The sequence below is a fragment of the Vidua macroura genome, chromosome Z (genome assembly GCF_024509145.1).
Source record: "Vidua macroura isolate BioBank_ID:100142 chromosome Z, ASM2450914v1, whole genome shotgun sequence".
Classification (NCBI taxonomy): Eukaryota; Metazoa; Chordata; class Aves; order Passeriformes; family Viduidae; genus Vidua; species Vidua macroura.
The window spans coordinates 20,182,114-20,199,925 of NC_071611.1; positions in this window are offsets into that span (position 1 = coordinate 20,182,114).

Sequence of the window (17,812 nt, forward strand, 5' to 3'; positions counted from 1 at the left end):
AGCTGATCACCAAAAAAATCTCAGAAGATCTTGCTGTAGAAAGGGAACAAAAATGTGCATAAAAGTGAAAAGAGACAGGGAACTTATATATTCACCTCTGATATGTTTGCATGTGCAGCAGTCATTTAAATTAGAAAAAGTTCCTTCTTACTCCTGCCTACAAAACAATATATAAAGGCGAGCTCTTAATTTATAGAAAGCTAATTTTTACTGGCTTTGTTCTATTTTGTGGGACTTTTTTTTTTCAAATGTGATATACAAAATGCATAGAATGATAAAGTAGATGGAATAGACTTGATTGTTAAGGTTCTTAATTCCACAAAGTGATTGAGGTTATGTTTACTTAAAGTTCACGGCAAAAAAAGTCCTATAGACAGTAAAAATTAAGTTTTCTAAGGCAATGACTACCTTATTATTGCTTTCATACGTGTATAACTGACAAACAATTTGGGCTCAAGAGACTGAGGTTATGCTTTCTGATGATTTTATTTTAGGATTAATGATTAATCTGTTCATTATTGAACAACTATCAAGAAACCTGGGTTCCTGACTCTATCGGTTTGCAGCTGCAAGAATAATATTTTGCTTTGCTCTAGGATTGCAAGAAAATTCAGGCTGACAGGGAGGTCACCTGGGGAGGTCTGCAGTCTCAGAGCAAGCTCAGCCACAGGGTCAGACCACGTCACTCAGGGCTTTGCACAGTCAGGATGTTGGACCACCCACTGTCAGCCAGCCTTCCTTGGCCTTTGCTCCATGGATAGGCTACCTTTGTGGGGAAAAGATTTTTCCTTACCTCCAGCCTGAATTTCTTTTTGCTTCAGCTTGTTCTTCACCAATGTGAAAAACCCAGCTTACATGCTCCATGCCCAAAAATCCCACCAGTGCTGAGGATGTTGTTTGATCTCTAGAACAGTTTCTTATCATGGCTGAGCCAGCCACAGCCCCACAGCTACACTGAACAGTTCAGGGTATCCAGACCTGACTTTTCACTACCTTCTGCTCAATTCAGTCATATTTGTTATCATTCTTTCTCTATTGAAATCCTGAAACTGGAAGTTTGTGGTTTCTCGAAATGGAATTGAATGTGGTAAGGAATGTCAATGACAAAAAAAAGGCTTGCTAATAGGTAGATTATAAAAGGAAGAATAGGGAAAATTAGGTTCTTCTAATGAATAAGGTTAGGAACTCATTTACCCAGGATATGGAAGAAGCTGAGCTGCAAAATGCCTTCTTTGCTTCATTCTGCAGTTTAGCAAGACAGGTTTTCAAGAATAAAAAGATCATGCGCATTTGCATATGTTCTTCATGTATACAAACATTTACTTTCAAGGTACATAAGGTAAAACTGAAAAGTACCGGTGCTCTGAATGTTTGATGTTGTTGTGAAAAAATTTCTAGTATTATGAAGTGACAATACTTATGTAAATCAAACTATGTTTCTCTATCTTGCATATAAAACAAAATAAAAGAGACATTTAAAATATTTTTTTCCTCCAGAAAAAAAAGTAGGCTAAGTTTCCTCCAAATCTCTAGCTGAGATTTGGATAAGAAAACGTTTTTAAACTCTTTTCTTTCCAGATGAAAATATTAGCTATCAGAGCAGGAGGGCATGAAGGCTTGGTGAAGAGAGGACTCAAGAGCCTTTTATAATACTATGTTTGTCTTTACATGTTATACAATTCAACAGATGCAACAGGAGAGATTGAATGTAGAAACGCTGTCTCTATGGCAGTTCTAGGCCTGTCAAGGTCACCTGCCCAACTGTATTAGTGATATGGCTTATCACTAAAAGAAATACGAGTTTTACTCATTGCTGAACAAGTAAATGATGCCTTCTAAAAGATGCCTTCCAAAAGATGCAGATGTGTCCATATATGTGTCGGAGAGAGAACTGCATCTATAACAGAAGTTTCCCAAGGCAGTCTCAAGGGAAGCAGAAGAACAAAGTTACAGTTTATAGCAATTAACAATGTATTCATCATCCTACTGCATGCCTCCCTTTAATTTCTTGATGGAGATATATTTTCCTGTTAGTATGGAAGGAAGTTACATGTAAAAATCAGGAACTCATTAACATACAACATCTTAACTGAACTGGGTGTTAAAATTACAGACAAGATTTGCCATCTCTTTGCTATTGCAACTGGTTGAAAAATGTGATTAAGCTATTACAGCTGTTGAAAACTACTTTACAGAACAGTAGATATGAATCTAAAATTTACTTTCTATAGGCAAAAAACTGTAAATCCTTTACCATAAAAATAATTATTTAACATATTCTTGTAATACATCAGTTTCAATGGATACTGGAATTTTCCATTTCTTTATTTTTATTGTCAATGAAGTATTAGGTTGTATCTGTTATGTTCTAGCTAGAGGAAGGAATTTTAAAAAATTAACAACAAAGAAAATGTGATTTGGTGATTTTATTTTTAGTATAGTCTAGAAATATCTGTCATTCTAAGTTGTTTTATATTAAAGTAATTAAAATTATTCCTCTAACTAGAATGCTGAAAATTTACCCGAACACACATGTAAGGAGCTTTGCTTTTACTTTCTCTAGACCTGTTGGAAGTTCTTTTAAATTTCAAGAATTTGGGTGGCTTTATCTCCTATATATTGCATTAGAACTGAATTATTTATACATATCTATCTATCTATCTATCTATCTATCTATCTGTATCTCCATATATATATATACATTCTGTTTCCTTGCTCCTTCCTGTATTAGACCAGTGATGCAAGATTTAGCAGATGCAAGAGTAAATGACTGTTAGACATAAATTCTGACTGGTATTGCAGTTTTCACAAAGAGAATTTGCTCATCCTTGTGATGTTATCCTGGCTAAAACACATCAACATTAAAAAACCTCAAAGCTACCTTCTTGATCTGAGACAATTACTGTAGCATACTAAGTATTAAAACTATTTGGATGAATGTAGCACTTGTTTTTGGAGTTAGGTTCCTTTCTAAATTTCCCCCCCCCCAGCAATAGGTTTTCAACTGGTCTGGAATACAAGCTCTAACTGAAAAACAAAACCTGTATTTGTTTGGATAAATGGAGTCTGTTTCTATCCCTCTACCCATCTTTCTCTGGGCCAGTTAAAATGCAAACACACAAATAACAAGCATTTTCACCCACACAACATAACGGCAAAGAATAATACCACTTGCATTGTTAAGTTTTGTGGTTCTTGAAAGGTTGCCAATAGTTGTCCCTTATTTTACTACAAATAAAACATGTTCTATTTGTTGATGTTACTTTAACTATTTTTATTTGTACTAATACTCCTATTCACCCTTAACTGTTAGATTTTCACTGTTGTTCTCTAATGGCAATTTCAGGAAATGGATATCTCTTAATGATTACTCAAAAAATAAAGCAATTCTGCAACAATGAGTCTGTAGGGTAATAACTAGTTGATACTTAAAGGAAAATTGTTCATTTAGGCAAAGAGAGGGACTATTACACCAAAACCATTTAAAGTATAACGCTCCAAAGAGGTGTGGACATGATTCTGACCTTATTTACACTGAAGTTGATGGAGCTGTTAGAAATGACTGTTTTATCTTTTACAATTTCAGCCAACAAAAGCTAGTTTGTTCAGATCACTATGGCACAGAGAACTCAAAAGTCTCTTACTAAAAAGGTGTGTGGCCTAATGGGCTTTGCTCAGCAAAGCCCATTGCAGCCTCTACAGCCACTGCTTGTACTAAACCCTATTTTTAACAAAGACAGTGAATTCTAGTAGTCAAACTCCAAGTCAAGTGTTGAAGAAATTACCTTATCACTTTGTAGCAGTTTCAGCAGTTAATCTATCTTTCTATGGAAGCTCTGAGTCAGATTCAGATCATACATGCTAAAATATCTTTTAAACGGATGCCGTATTTTATATGCTTTCAAGGAGATGTGTCCATATGGGCTCCTCTGCTATTTTGTAATAAATACCAAAATCACCACCAGGTCCCAAATCATCACCACCTTAACCTGTGGCAAACAAAAAAGGTCGATTTTTTTTCCTGAGCAAAGAATCAACAGGTTCTAAGCAATCCTGGAAGGATGCAACCTATCTTTAAACTAAAAACCTTTATGATGAAAACAGTAATGGAAGAAATCAAAATAAGAAGTTGTCATGGCAACTGGCATGCTAAGGATAAGTACGTTGATTAGAAATTACAAACAGATACAAAAAAATGAAGGAAAAAATTGGATTGCTAATTAGGAATTCAGTCATACAATTACACATCTTGAAGGGTGTGAAATATTTCCCCAGTGAATATCAACTATTTGGCTGGTGTACACTGACTGAGGTGTTACTGCCTGTTTCCTGCCCACAAGGCATAGAGGGAATATTATATTGTGTTCTGAATTGTACTGAATCAGGGACTTCTCTCTGACATAAAAAAACAAAGCTCTTTGCTTTCCTTTCATGTTTCTTCATGAGACATGGGGAACTCTGGGCAACAAACCTAAAGGTCATCTCTTCATATCCAGAGCACTGAGGAGCATGAATAGAACAGCTCTGTCACACAATGATCTATTACTTATTTCTCTTTCTTTCATATCTTCCTATAAATATTATTTATTCTTCAATTACTGTTTTTTTTAGTGCCAGTGTTCCAGGTGTTTGTCCACAATTTCCATAGTTTTTTTTTTAATATGACATTGAAATATATAGTCTGTGCATTACAAAGGAGCTTACTAAAGTTGCAGAGCTAATATATGAAAAGTAAAGAAACACCGGAATTTACACGGTTCCCTCTATGTAGTGCAAATCTGTTTTTTTCTCACTTGGCCACCACTATTGGAGTGATGTGGCTAAGGCATGAGACGACATCGTGAGGTACAATAAAATTTTATTGATATAGTCCTATTTAAAGCCATTTGCAGTTACTTATCTACCTATTATTCTGTAATATTGTTGCACAGGAGTTTTGCTGGCTCATCCAGGTACTTGATAGAAAGAAAACAGCAAAGGAATAAATCCTTAAAGCATACAAATTTGGAAGAAAAATTAGAAAATCTTGATATTGGAAGAATATCAAGAATATCAAATTGTATACCAGTCCTAAAGTTTATGTCTTCCACTTCTTTTAGTCATAATAAATAATTTTTTAAGAAAATGGAATAGGATTATCATATTAAGTCTCATCAGAGAAAACTTATTTTGGAAGTTTCTGCTTGAAGGTGTTCCTTTACCTATAAGTATTTCCTCATCTTCAGTACTGTATTAATTAATGGCTGGTTTAGGATTCCTTAATCTCATCAGACTTTTTTTTCAGAGAATCTTAGAATATCCTGAATTGGAAAGGACTCAAAAGGATCATCAAGTCCAGCTCCTGGCCCTACACAGGACAGCCCCAAGACAACACCTTGTGCCTGAGAGAATTTTACAGATGCTTCTTTGAATCCTGTCAGGTCACAGATGCTGTGTCCACTTCTCTGGGAAGCCTGTTCCAATACCCAACCACTCTCTGGGGGAAGAACCTTTTTCTAATATCAAAACTAAACTTAGCCTGACACAGCTTCATGTCATTTCCTCAGGTCCTGTCACTGGTCAACAGAAAGAAAAGATCAGTGCCTGCCTCATCTGTTCCCCTCATGAAGAAATTGTAGATTGTGATACAGTCTCATCTCAAGTCTCCTCTTGCCTAGTTTGAATAAGGCAAGTGACCTTGGCCACTGCTCATATGACTTCCCATCTAGGCCTCTCACCATCCTTTTTGCCCTTCTTTGGATGTTCTCTAACATAGGCTGCCCCAGGATCTTATCCCACCGGGTGACCCACAGAAGGGTTGTCCACAGGTGCCCAGATGTGTAAGAATAGCTCCACCGAATGACAGGAGGATGCTCAGGCTGCTGTAATCCTCGAGGATTTATTGAAGGCAAGAAGTAGGGCGAAGGAGGAAGGAGAGGGGCAGGGAGACAACCACTCGGAAGGGTAGCAGACTCCGAGAGCCCCGAGGGAAGGTGGGGCTAAGGTACTTAACTGGAGAGGGATAGGAGTGGTCACAATACAAATGAACCAATAGGGGAAAGGCTAAGGGTAGGAACAAGTATGGGGTGACACGAACTGAACCAATGAGGAAAGAGGGAAGGAATGGTCTTACAGGGGAGACCAATGGGGGGTGACCAGAACAAAGAACTTTCCAGAACGGGGGAATGGAATTGCTGTTGACTGACATGAACAAAGGAGGGTACAATATTTGATGGACAAGCCTTCATCAGTAAAGAGAAGGCGAGTACCAGTGTATTCATTAAACCAGTGTAGCGTCCCATGGCATCTCAGGGACCCCTCCCACACTCTAATTGCTTAGTGGCTTTCTTGTATGGAGGTGACCAAAACTGTGTCCAGCACTTGAGGTGAGACAGAGCCAGAGGCAGAGCCAGCTCAGAACAGAGCAGCACAATTCCTTCCCTTGCCCAGCTGGCAATGCTGTGCCTGACACCCCAAAGGACAGGGTTGGCCCTCCTGGCTGCCAGGGCACTGCTGACTCGTGTTCAAGTTGCCATCAACCAGGACCCCAAGGTCTCTCTCCACAGGTTTGCTCTCCAGCCTCTCATTCCCCAGTCTGTCCATACATCCAGGCTTCCCCTTCCAAATATGACACTTATCTTCAATGAGCTTCATACAGGTGGTGATTTCCTAGCCCTCTGATTTGTCAAGGAGTCTCTGCAGGGCCTCTCCCCCTTCAAGGGAGTCAACAGCTCTTTCCAATTTAGTGTGATTGGCAGACTTAGTATACCTTCAAGACCTTCATCCAAGTTATTTATCATGATGTGGAGGAGCACTTTGTAATTTTATTTTATTTGTATTAATCTATTTGTTTTCAACATAACCTGACTTTCACAGATAATTGATCTGAGCTTTTTTTTTGTGTTTGGCAGTAAGTATTAGGTATCATACATAAGAAGATATTTAGCTTTGTTTTGTTGTTTTCCCATATAACAGAAAATGTGGTGGGACAAGCTCTCTAGGATTTATTAGTTGACTAGATCTCTAGTGTATGGTGTGCTTCTTACTGTCTGCCAGTCTCCTTTTTATAGGTAAGAATTTGTGTTGGTAAAACTGTTACCAGCCACCAGCTTCTTTAATATTGTATCCATAAACTCTTTTGTTACTTTAGTCCATCTAAATGGACTTATCCATCTTCAGACTTGCACCTTGAATCTTGTGTTCATTTTTGGACCCCTTCCTCCCTTCCTCCCTCTCTTCCTTCCTCCCCCCCCCCCCTCCCTTCCTTTCCTTCCTTTCCTTCCTTTCCTTCCTTTCCTTCCTTTCCTTCCTTTCCTTCCTTTCCTTCCTCCCTCCCTCTCTCCCATGTATACTGAGCCAGTAGCTTGCAGGGGTATTGTGTAGGAGAGATGGTCTTTTTCAACTGTGGTCTGGGTTTTCTCAGCTCTTTTTGTCTGCTGTACAGCAAGGATTTTGCTAGCAGTTATCAGCATATTTTAGGAGAATTGCTGTGAGAAATTCAAGTCCAGCTTTCCTTTCAAATACACAGACACATATCCTTATGAATAGCTAATGATCCCAAAATGATGTAGGGAACTAGTTCTGCTGAGGACTTTGTGAAGATGATCAACCACAGGCATGCACCAAGCTACCCACCTATTAGCAATAAAAATAAACAAGTAGATGACTGTCAAAACTAATGAGGAAATAAACCACTTTTTCATCAGTTTCTATAAAAACAACACAGTTGTCTTTCTGCCCCCACTCTCTCTGTTGTTTTCCAGAAAAAAAAAAGGAAACATATGGTGATCATTGCAGAAAAAAATGTGTGGAGAAGAATTTTGATACAATCTCAGGTGCAATTTAATTATCCATGCAGAAGCTGTGTTCTTTGGTCAAAATGTATGATCTTAATTTCAAGTAGAATCAAGCCTGCATATCAATGGATTTCAAGTAGTCTCTTTCCATAGGTTGCATTCTGGTCTTTATGTCAAGATTTCTCTGTCTCTTTTAAGTACATACAAACAGCATGGCCTCTCTTTATTGTCACACTTCAGAAATTCTAGGGTGCTTGGAACAACATATGTTTTAGCCAATGGTTCCTCATGAAAAGTACAGTTCTGTGGTTTTGACTGAGGAATTTTAGTTATCCAGCAATGTATTTATTACTCATAATTGACACTGCCATGCACTGGTTTGTGGCACCTTTACTATAAACAATGTTAGGTCTTGACTCCATGTTCTATACATTGTTATATATGTGTATGGGGCAGGTGGGGTTAAGTGTGTCTGTTAAGTGTGTGTGTGCATTTATATTTATGTATATTGCTATTGCTGTATGGACAGAAAGAAAAACATTTTCAGCTTTTTCTCAATCCCTTTGATTGTACTGTCTAATAATATCTCAGTATTAGGCAGACAGGATAATGAATAAAGGGAAAACTTGCTAAGAAGGATTTGAAATCACCCAGAATTGGGAAAGAGATATTAAGAATATTAGGTGTTTTATGACATGAAGGTCTAGCTTAATTGTAGGATATTACCAAGGTTGTTTTCCAGCTGCTTTCAGATTCTTTCCCCATAACCATGGCAGAAGTCAACAAGGCTGGGTCATGTAGCTAGCAATTGCTTGATGCCAGCCATTCCATTAACACTGGGCAGGCTTCCTTTTTTTCCTTTATGGGACAGGGAACTATTGCTAACTTACTTTGTGTGTAGAGAAGCAGACTTATTACTTTTGTTATCTGAGCAATTTCTTGTCTTGTTCTTCCTACCTTATTTTCTTAAAGCATTTTTTTACAGTTTTGTTTTAACTAAAACAATCCCTTCTGATGCAAAATATACACTATTTGGAATCTTAGCCATTATTTCATTTAAATTCAAAAATTAAATGTTATCCAAGATATTTTCTTTATGTTAATTTTTACAAGTTTTTGTCCTGTGGCACTAAATAAAACATAAAATCAATAGAGATTATTGACCTTGAGACAAAGTATAGTTGATTTGGGATTTCAGAGCCCCTATAGCAGAATTCTTAAAGTTAATAGCTGGACAGATAGTTGTATACAGTTACATTTAACTCAATATATTTCTGAATTTTTGTGTGACAACAGCTTAATAATATGCCAACTTCTCATGAATTTTGACCTCTCTCCTGCCTTTATATGTTAATTAATCCTATTTTGATTATAACCACACTACAAAGGAAACAATTTTACAGAAACATAACAGATGGATTTCAGACTCCCAAATCCCCGTGACTACCCAGAATCTGAGCACCTAATTCATAATACTGATTTGAGAAAGCTTTCCAAACATCACCCAGAGTAAGCCATATGTTTTCAATTAGAACAGCAGAGCAGGCTAAGTTTGTTCAGCATTCTCAGAGATACAGTTTTGAGAAGAGCCTGCATTTCAAAGATGTGAAGTCCTTAAACCTCTACATATCATGCATGCTATGAACTTTATAAAATTAACAGATATTTCAAGTGCAGAAAGTTTATTTTACCAGAATGAGAGAAAAAGGAAAGGAATATGAGCAGAAAGGTCCCAATTTCATGTAGATTCACACAAATTTAGTATTTTTAGTGAAAATTACAAAAGAACTGCTGGTAAAATCTGCTTGACAAAACCAGCTCTAATTGTTGGACATAATGCCATGTGTTATGGAACACCCAAATGGTCAGCTGAGGTCAGGTGTCCCTGTTGTGTCCACTCCTAACTTGAGCACCCCCAGCTTATTCACTGTGAGAAGCAGAAAAGTCCTTAACACTGTGTACACATTGCTCAGCAGTAACTGAAGTATCGGTGTGATCAGGTGTTTTGGTCACAAATCAATACATAACTCCACACAAGTAACTATAAGGAAGATAAACTCTGTCCTAGGAAAACCAGTACAGAATGCCTACAAGGTCTGTGTGTCAAGAAATAGACATCAGGAAACAAAAAGATAACTTTTAACTATTTTTATAAACAATTGTTATTTTAATAGCAGTTCATTTATATATAAACAGGGAAATAAAACAATTTTTTTCCACATCTGTGTATTTTATAATTGCAATAGCCATGTCAATTGGTTATAGGTCTGGCAACTCTTCCCACAGCTGAATTTGGCCAGGGAAAGGAATTAATTCTTCTTTAATGAGATGAAGCTAAAAGATGCAAAATATAGCTGGATATTTGCAATACATCTTTGAGAAGTGTATTTTGGTTTATATTAATTACATTACCCTCTTAAGATGTAATGACAGATTTTCAGTGTAAGCATCAGTTTTGGGGGAAGCTGTATACTTTTTTATAAATTAGTGAATCTAAATTATGTTCTATCTAAATCAAAGGAATTCTGCAAGGAAAATGAAGGAAAAAATCTTATTCATGCACGTCTTCTATTTAAATTCTAAATTGAATCAAATAGGTAAATCAGAAGGGAAGTTTCTGGGAAGGGAAGTTCGGGAAAGTTCGGGGAAGGGTAAGGGGAAGGGGAAGGGAAGGGGTTTCATTAGTGGCATAAACTTAGCACCAAATTTTTGTGCAATGAATTCCAAACTGCATTTTAGCCCTCTGGCCCAGGAAAAAAAAATGTAATTTTGGTTTCAGTTTGGAACATTAGACCAGAAGGTATTAATTTCATTGGTAAAATATCTTCCTTCCAAAGTAACAGTGAATATAAGTATTTTAGGAAATGATTCCAATATAAAATGAGAAAACAGTCTCTCTTCCTCAACTATTTTTGCTTGTGTGCTTCCTTCCTTCCTCTCTTTTGTCTCCCCTTCTCCTTTTCTGAGAACAGTAATAGTATTAAAAAAAATAGCATTTGAAATTGATTATTATAAAAGTTTGTAAAATCTGCTTTTCAAAGTTCTTTATTTATGTAAACTCCACCACAGACTTAGATACCTTCTCCCATTTTGTGTCTCTAACATGAAAATACTGTTAAAGTTTTATGTCCATGCTACTATTTTGTTCTTACTGAAATTAATAATTTATTTTCTGTGATAAGAGTTCATTTAAGGGAACATGGGCATGCCATTCTGTGTGTGTTAAGCTATGGGTTTCTTAAGTAAAACAAATAAAAAATACTTTCCCCTTCCAAGCTATTACCTGAAAAGTATTGTAATGAAAGAGTTTGAGTCTTCACAAAAGCATCACAGAATCACAGAATTAACTAGTTTGGAAAAGACGTTTGAGATCATCAAGTTCAGCCTATGACCTGAAAGTAATCTTGCTAGTATCTAGATTATCAACAGATATTTGAGCTTAACAAATTACTTATTTTGCTTCTATAAGAGAAGTTCATGTAGTCTTTTGTAAGTGAATTCTCAGAGATAAATTTGTTGATTGCTGGAGAGATGAGACCTTTTTCTATATTCTTAGTCATTCTTTAGATATACTGTTCCTCTTCCTTTAGAACATTGGCCACCCAAATAAAAAAGAAAATGTTGAAAAATATTTTTAAAGTGTATCTCTATGCACTGCTGTCTACTAAGTAGTGGTGAATAGGTTATGAACTTTCTTTAAATCCATTCCTATTACTTCATATTTCTGCTTGCTTACTACTCAGCGTTGTGGTTTAGCCTGCCTGGAAGTCAAAGCAACACACAGCCACTCAGTCAAACACCCCCTTCTTTTCCCCCTTCACCCCAGTGGAATGGGGAGGAGAATCAAAGAAAAACTTGTAGGTTGAGATAAGAACAGTTAATTCATTTAAAATAAAATACAGTAATAATGGTAAATTATAATAATAATAATAAGAAGAAGAAGTCATGTGCAATGCACTTGCTCACCACCCACTATCAATGCCAGAAGGCTCTTCCCAAACCAAACTGTGACCCTTCTGGGTAACTGCCTCCAGTTTATATACTGGGCATGATGTTCTATCATATGTATCCTTTCAGACAGTTAGAGTCACCTGTCCCAGCTGCATTCCCTGCCAGTTTCTTTTGCTCACCTCCTCACTGGCAGAGCATGAGACAAGGAAAAGTCCTTCACTTAGGATAAACACAACTTCTCAAAAAAACCAAACACCATTCTCATTCCAAATCCAAAACACAGCACTGCAACAGCTCTGTGAAGAAATTAACTCTATGCTAGCTGAAACCAGGACACTAAGTCACAGAAGAAAGCTAATGCCTGTTTTTTAATTTCCATCCTATTGATAAGAAATTGAACCCTTAGGGTTCTAAACATGCTACAAGATTTGAAAGAAGAAATGCATCAATACCAAGCATTTTGATAGCTCAGTTCCCTACAGAACAAGGGAGAGGAAAAAAATAAAGAAAGAAACTGACACAAGAACTCTCTAGGCAAAGCAAAGGGCAAGACAGGAGTCTCATTTGTGAGTAACTCCAGGACACTGATTAGGCAATTAAAAGATGACCTAGTCTTTTCAACAGTACAAAAAGATGACATGTAAGGCAACAGACACTTAGAGCCATTATAATATGAGGTATTAGTTGTCACATTTCACATGTTGTTTTAGCAGATGTTCTGCACCTCTTCAGAAGCCACCAAAAACACATAGGGTTAATGAAAATAATTAAATTCAAGGGCTAAGGACAATGAATATTTTCTAGTAATGTTTATCTGTGGAAGCTGAAAGAAGAGAACAATACCTCAATATGATAAAATTCTCAAATGGGAAAGAAGAGCCCCACATTCAAAACTGAGTTGTCAAAAGCTTCCCTAGCTTTTCTGGTGAGAAAGTAGCACATGGCATATTTGCTACACTTCCAAGATACTTCATGGTCCTAAAACATATTGGAAGTTTAATAAAAAATTCATATGGACCCTTTTCACTCTCATTTGCATCCTGACAATGTCACATAGTAATTATGAGTATGAGGAATTGTTGTGGTGTGGTTTTTGCTTCAAGTTAGTATTTGCCCACTATTCTCCCTAATCTCCTCCCCTCCCAAGTTACCAATCTCCCCAAGCCCTTCCGTAACTTCCACCCTCCCAAGTTGTCAATCCTCCCTATCCCTACTCCTTTTTCCAGAGTGTTCCTTGTCTAGCTTGTAGTATTCGATACCCCATTTGTTTTTTTGTATTATCCCCCTCCCCTGCTCTCCCTGATAGGTTTATAGAATGTTAGTCCTGCCCTAGATTCCTCCCCTGCCATGCCCTCATTGGTTGGTTGCCCTATACCACTCCCCCTATAAAAACCTCTGCAGACACCTTGGGTTTGGTCTTGAGGTGTCAGGTCTTGGACCTAATAAATCCATCCAGTTTTACCCCAAGACCCCTGTTATCGTTATCTGTTCCTGCGCTGGACCAAGCGATAACTGGGAATAGCAAAGCTCATGGGGGGAAGGTCGTGCCCCTGCTGTTGCTGCCCAGCACAATATGACAGCGCATTGTGACAGGGAATAAGTGACTCCTCTGAAGAACAAAAGTAAACTTTATCTTAAAAAATTTACATTACAACTAGCTGCTAGAAAGTTCAGCACTTTAATGTGCTGCTCTGTACTGTGAATTTCATTTGTCCTCACCTTTAAACCCTGGAAGTATCTATTATTTCCTTTTCTGAATCCATGTTTGCTATTTTTAATCAAATTACAGTTCCATGTCTATCCTGCATGGCTTGGTTGACTACTGTTTCCAGCAGTTTTAGCCTCTACTGAATTTTATCTTATGGCTTTGTCAATTGAGGTATCATGGATACTGGTTTCTTGTCTCATGCCTTCTCTGCTTTCAATTAGCTATCCTATACAAGCAGAAGATTGAATTAATGTTTTATAAAGATGAAGGTAAAAATCCAGTACTATTGATATATAGCCTATTTTCAGAATGTTTTAGTGATCTGATAGACTGTGTAGCTGCTGCAAGGAACCTAAGCCCTCTCTCATGTCTGGTTGCCTGTCAGACATAAAAAAGTGTTGTTCTAGGGCATAATTTGCTTTTGTCTATCAGTGTCTTGAATTTAAGATAGCCAAACTTTATAATAGATGACATTTGAAAGTGTGCAATGGTTACAGGTCATGTGGGAACACAGAGACACTACAAAGAAAGCACACCAATGGCGATATTTTTGTCTATTTTGCCAAATGCCTTGACATTTTTGAAAGGTTTATGTTATGCTGCTTTTTCAGAGACTTTCATTTGTCTTTGATGCTTAGTTAATGTGTTTTATTTTGGATGACATCAATGTTTTGGGTTTTTTTTATGTAAAGTGTGAAATTATACTGTTTGTACACATTTCTGTACATTTGTTGTTTTCAAATTTGTGGAGGAGATGCTTACTGCTTTCTGAAACTCAGAATGTAACTGATGAGAAGAAATCTACTTGTTTTTGCAAAGAACCTGCAATTTCTCTAGAGTATGAGATACATTGTTTAGTTTTGAAAAAGCCTGGCTCATACTCTAGGGATGGTTTCTAAATCTTAATAGTGTTAATTATACCATCAACCATGGCAAAATGAAGAACCATATACATTCTGCCTTACTGGAATTGAATTGTCACTCAAGTTCCTTTAACATATTAGCATTATTTGAAAATATATTTAGCTATCAAAACACTGATTTAATCCACTTGATTAGAACTTGGATATTACATAAAGGTTTGTGTGAAATAAGAAGAATGCTGTATGATCTGATTACCAGTAAATAAATGTAAAATATGATCTGGCTACAAAATGGGGTGGAAATATTTGTTTTACATCATGAAGTTTTACTCACAACATACCACTAAAATAAAAAGAGAAAGGAAAAAACAACAAAAAAATTGTTTTATGAAGTCAGTATCTGCTTTAAATGAGAATTTGATAAAAGTGTCATGACCTGTCAGCGTTCTCACTGGACAAAGTTAAATCTAATAAATGTTTTAAGCATTTCCCCCCCTGCCACTCCAGAATGGAATAACGTGGATAAACTGTATAATCCTCCTTTTCAATGCAACACTGTTGTTCTTAGTAAGAATGAGTCTAGTTTAGCATCATGATACTAGTATTTCGGGTTCTATTAGGACAGCTTCTGGAGTCACAGAATGAAAAGATAGTTTTCTTTGCTATTTTAAAGACAGTTTCTCAAGCTCGTGTTTGTGGATATTATTTTGGAAGTGTAGAATCATATATACTAGTGTTCTGGACAAAACCTGAAGCAGTCATCGATATCATCCTTATCTGCCATGGTAGTGTGTCTCTACAGCTGACAAACCATGTCTTTTTTCTGAAGAAAAAGGCATTAAATCTGGATGTTAAACAAAGTTTAGCTTTAAATATAGCTTATATGATTTTGATTTTGGTTTTTTGTCTTTCTGTTGTTATACTCTAGAGCCTCTTTTTACCATTACAGCTGATTTTTTTAAAAAACTTTAAACAAAAGAAAACAAAGCCAAATATTCGCACTCAAACTTGTTGAACTGTTTATTGCATGCTTTGTTTTTCCCCTCTTGTATGTTAAGGAATTAGAATAGCCACACTATAGAAAGCTACATATTCTACTGCTGTTGCTGTTGAAAACAAGAACCATAAGTGATGGCAAACTACCCTAAATTTAAATATACAAAATTAGGATATGAAAAATGTAATATTTAGTTAAACTTCCCCTACTTGTCTGATGTAGCCTGAATAAAAATGATTAGCACTGAAAATTAGTTTTATCCAGGTTTAAGTGTACTGCAGGATCAACCAGATTACATAACCTACTTCAGCCAAACATTGGCAGAATTTTACTGTAATTTCAATTCAGTGCTGTGCTGTTAGGTAAATATGTAAATGGCATACTTTGGAATTCCTGTGAGATTGCACAGGATTCAATTATGATTCAATACTGAACTGTAATGCTATCTTATTTGCTTCAAGGAGCAAAACATTTTATACTGCTGTTATGATTATTAAGCTGTTAAAGAATTAGTTGCTACAAATTCATATACACTTCTTTTTAGACCAAGAGATTACTTGCTTAAGCAGAGATGCTTCAATTAAAATTGTGTGTGTCTCACAATTTTGCTTTTTTTATTCTTCCTGAAATGCTTCTAAAATCCCTGTTGTGATATTGCTATCTGAAACTTGACTTCATGTTGCCTGGAAGAGGTGAGAAAAAGGTCTCTTAGTTTGCAGAAATTTTTATTAGAGTTAGGTTCTAGAGCTAGCAATCTGAAAAGAGTAGGTCTGGCAGGTTAAAAAGCTTCCTCAATGTTTGGGGTTTTTTTGAGTCAGTATTCCCCTGGATATCCAGTATTCCCCTGGATAGCCCTTTTATTCCTCTTTGATGTGCTTCCATGGACAGCTGCTGCATCATAGACTTTTAATATGGCTGGAGAGTCTAAAAACCTTCCTCCTTTGCCCCATCAAAACTGTTTTTAAGTAGCCTACAATGGATATGTCAAAGCACCAGAAAGCAGTGCCCTGCCACCACCACTTCCCAGAGGAACAAAGGTAGGTGAATATGAAGTTGACTTCATTGCACAGCATTTTGTCTGTTATTGAAAAAGAAGAGTAGTTCTCTAAAGTAATTTGCTCTAGGATGTTGGCATTACAACAGGAATGCTATCTGTGGATCACAGTTTTAAGAATTTTTTTTAATATTCATTACAGTACATTTGATGGATATTCCTTCTGCTTTTTCCTGAAATTACTGCCTAAAAGTTAAAGTATCCTGAATTTTTAAAACTGAACCTACTATAGATTCTCCAAAAACTTATTACTTCCTGTAAAGTGTTGTCAATGATTGTGTTTTGAAAGAATTTACTGGCACATGTAAACCTTACCTAAACCACATTTTTAAATGGAATTTTATATTTTTCACCATGCATTGTCTAATATTGCTTATTCAAATGCATTTGGGGAGGAAGGGAGGAGGGAGAAGAAAAACGTAATCCCAGATCACAGACCAGGAATGTTTTATTCTTTGTCTTTTGCATCCTTTTGTAGTGCATGATGCAGAGGAGACATGATCACGTGAGCCTCTTTTTACAGGTCTGTAGTGTACTTCCTTTTCAACTTTCTATTAAAAGGAAATGACCAGCATTATTTGAGTTACTTTACATTTCACTGAAGTTCCTTCACACTTGCCCCTGCCCAGCCTCTCATAAACCTGATATGTACAGACTCTGTATAAGCCTAAGGAGAGAAGCCTAGGCTGTCTCAGATTTGGTACTAACTTCAAACAGATAGGCTCTACATACATTTTTCTATCTGTTTGCACTTTACCAAGAAATTAATCTATGTTTTAAACCTAACATGTTGAAGAAAAGCTTTCCTATATCCATTTTAAGCCACATAGAATTAGGGAAATTAAAATGTTAGCACATTTTTCCCCTTTCCTTTTGAAATAGATATTAAAACCCTATCTAACTCAGTCATCAGAGGGAAACAGAATGATGTCACTGAAATGAAGGCATTATGAGGTAGCAACTTAGGTCATCTTCTAAAAGCAGCTTAAAAAGGTGGCATGTCTGTGTCACTTGATGTCAGTGGTCAGCATGAGTCCTGAGCCTGAACTGCGGTTATAAATGTTGTTTATGTTTAATTTTTTCTCTCTAAAACATGGTCAATTTAATGATTTGATCTATAAAGCACTATAAATTTAATGATTTATTCATCACTCTGAAGAAAAATGTATTAACTTGTGAAGTAAATGATTCAACTTCCTGTTTTTCAGGTAGAATATGTGTGCTCCACATACCATTTATCCAAGACACCAGGGAACACCAGAGTTTAAATTAATCTCTTAAAACCAAAGGGGGATGAGAAAACAATTCAAGCAAAAATGCTCCCTTCATTCTTACTCATTTTTTATGTTAAAAACAAAAAGAAAAAATCAACAATGGCACAATAAAAAGTCATCACAAACTTTCTATCTAAATATAACTGAGTAGGTCATGTTAAGGAAGAATATATTGTGTTATAAAGAGATC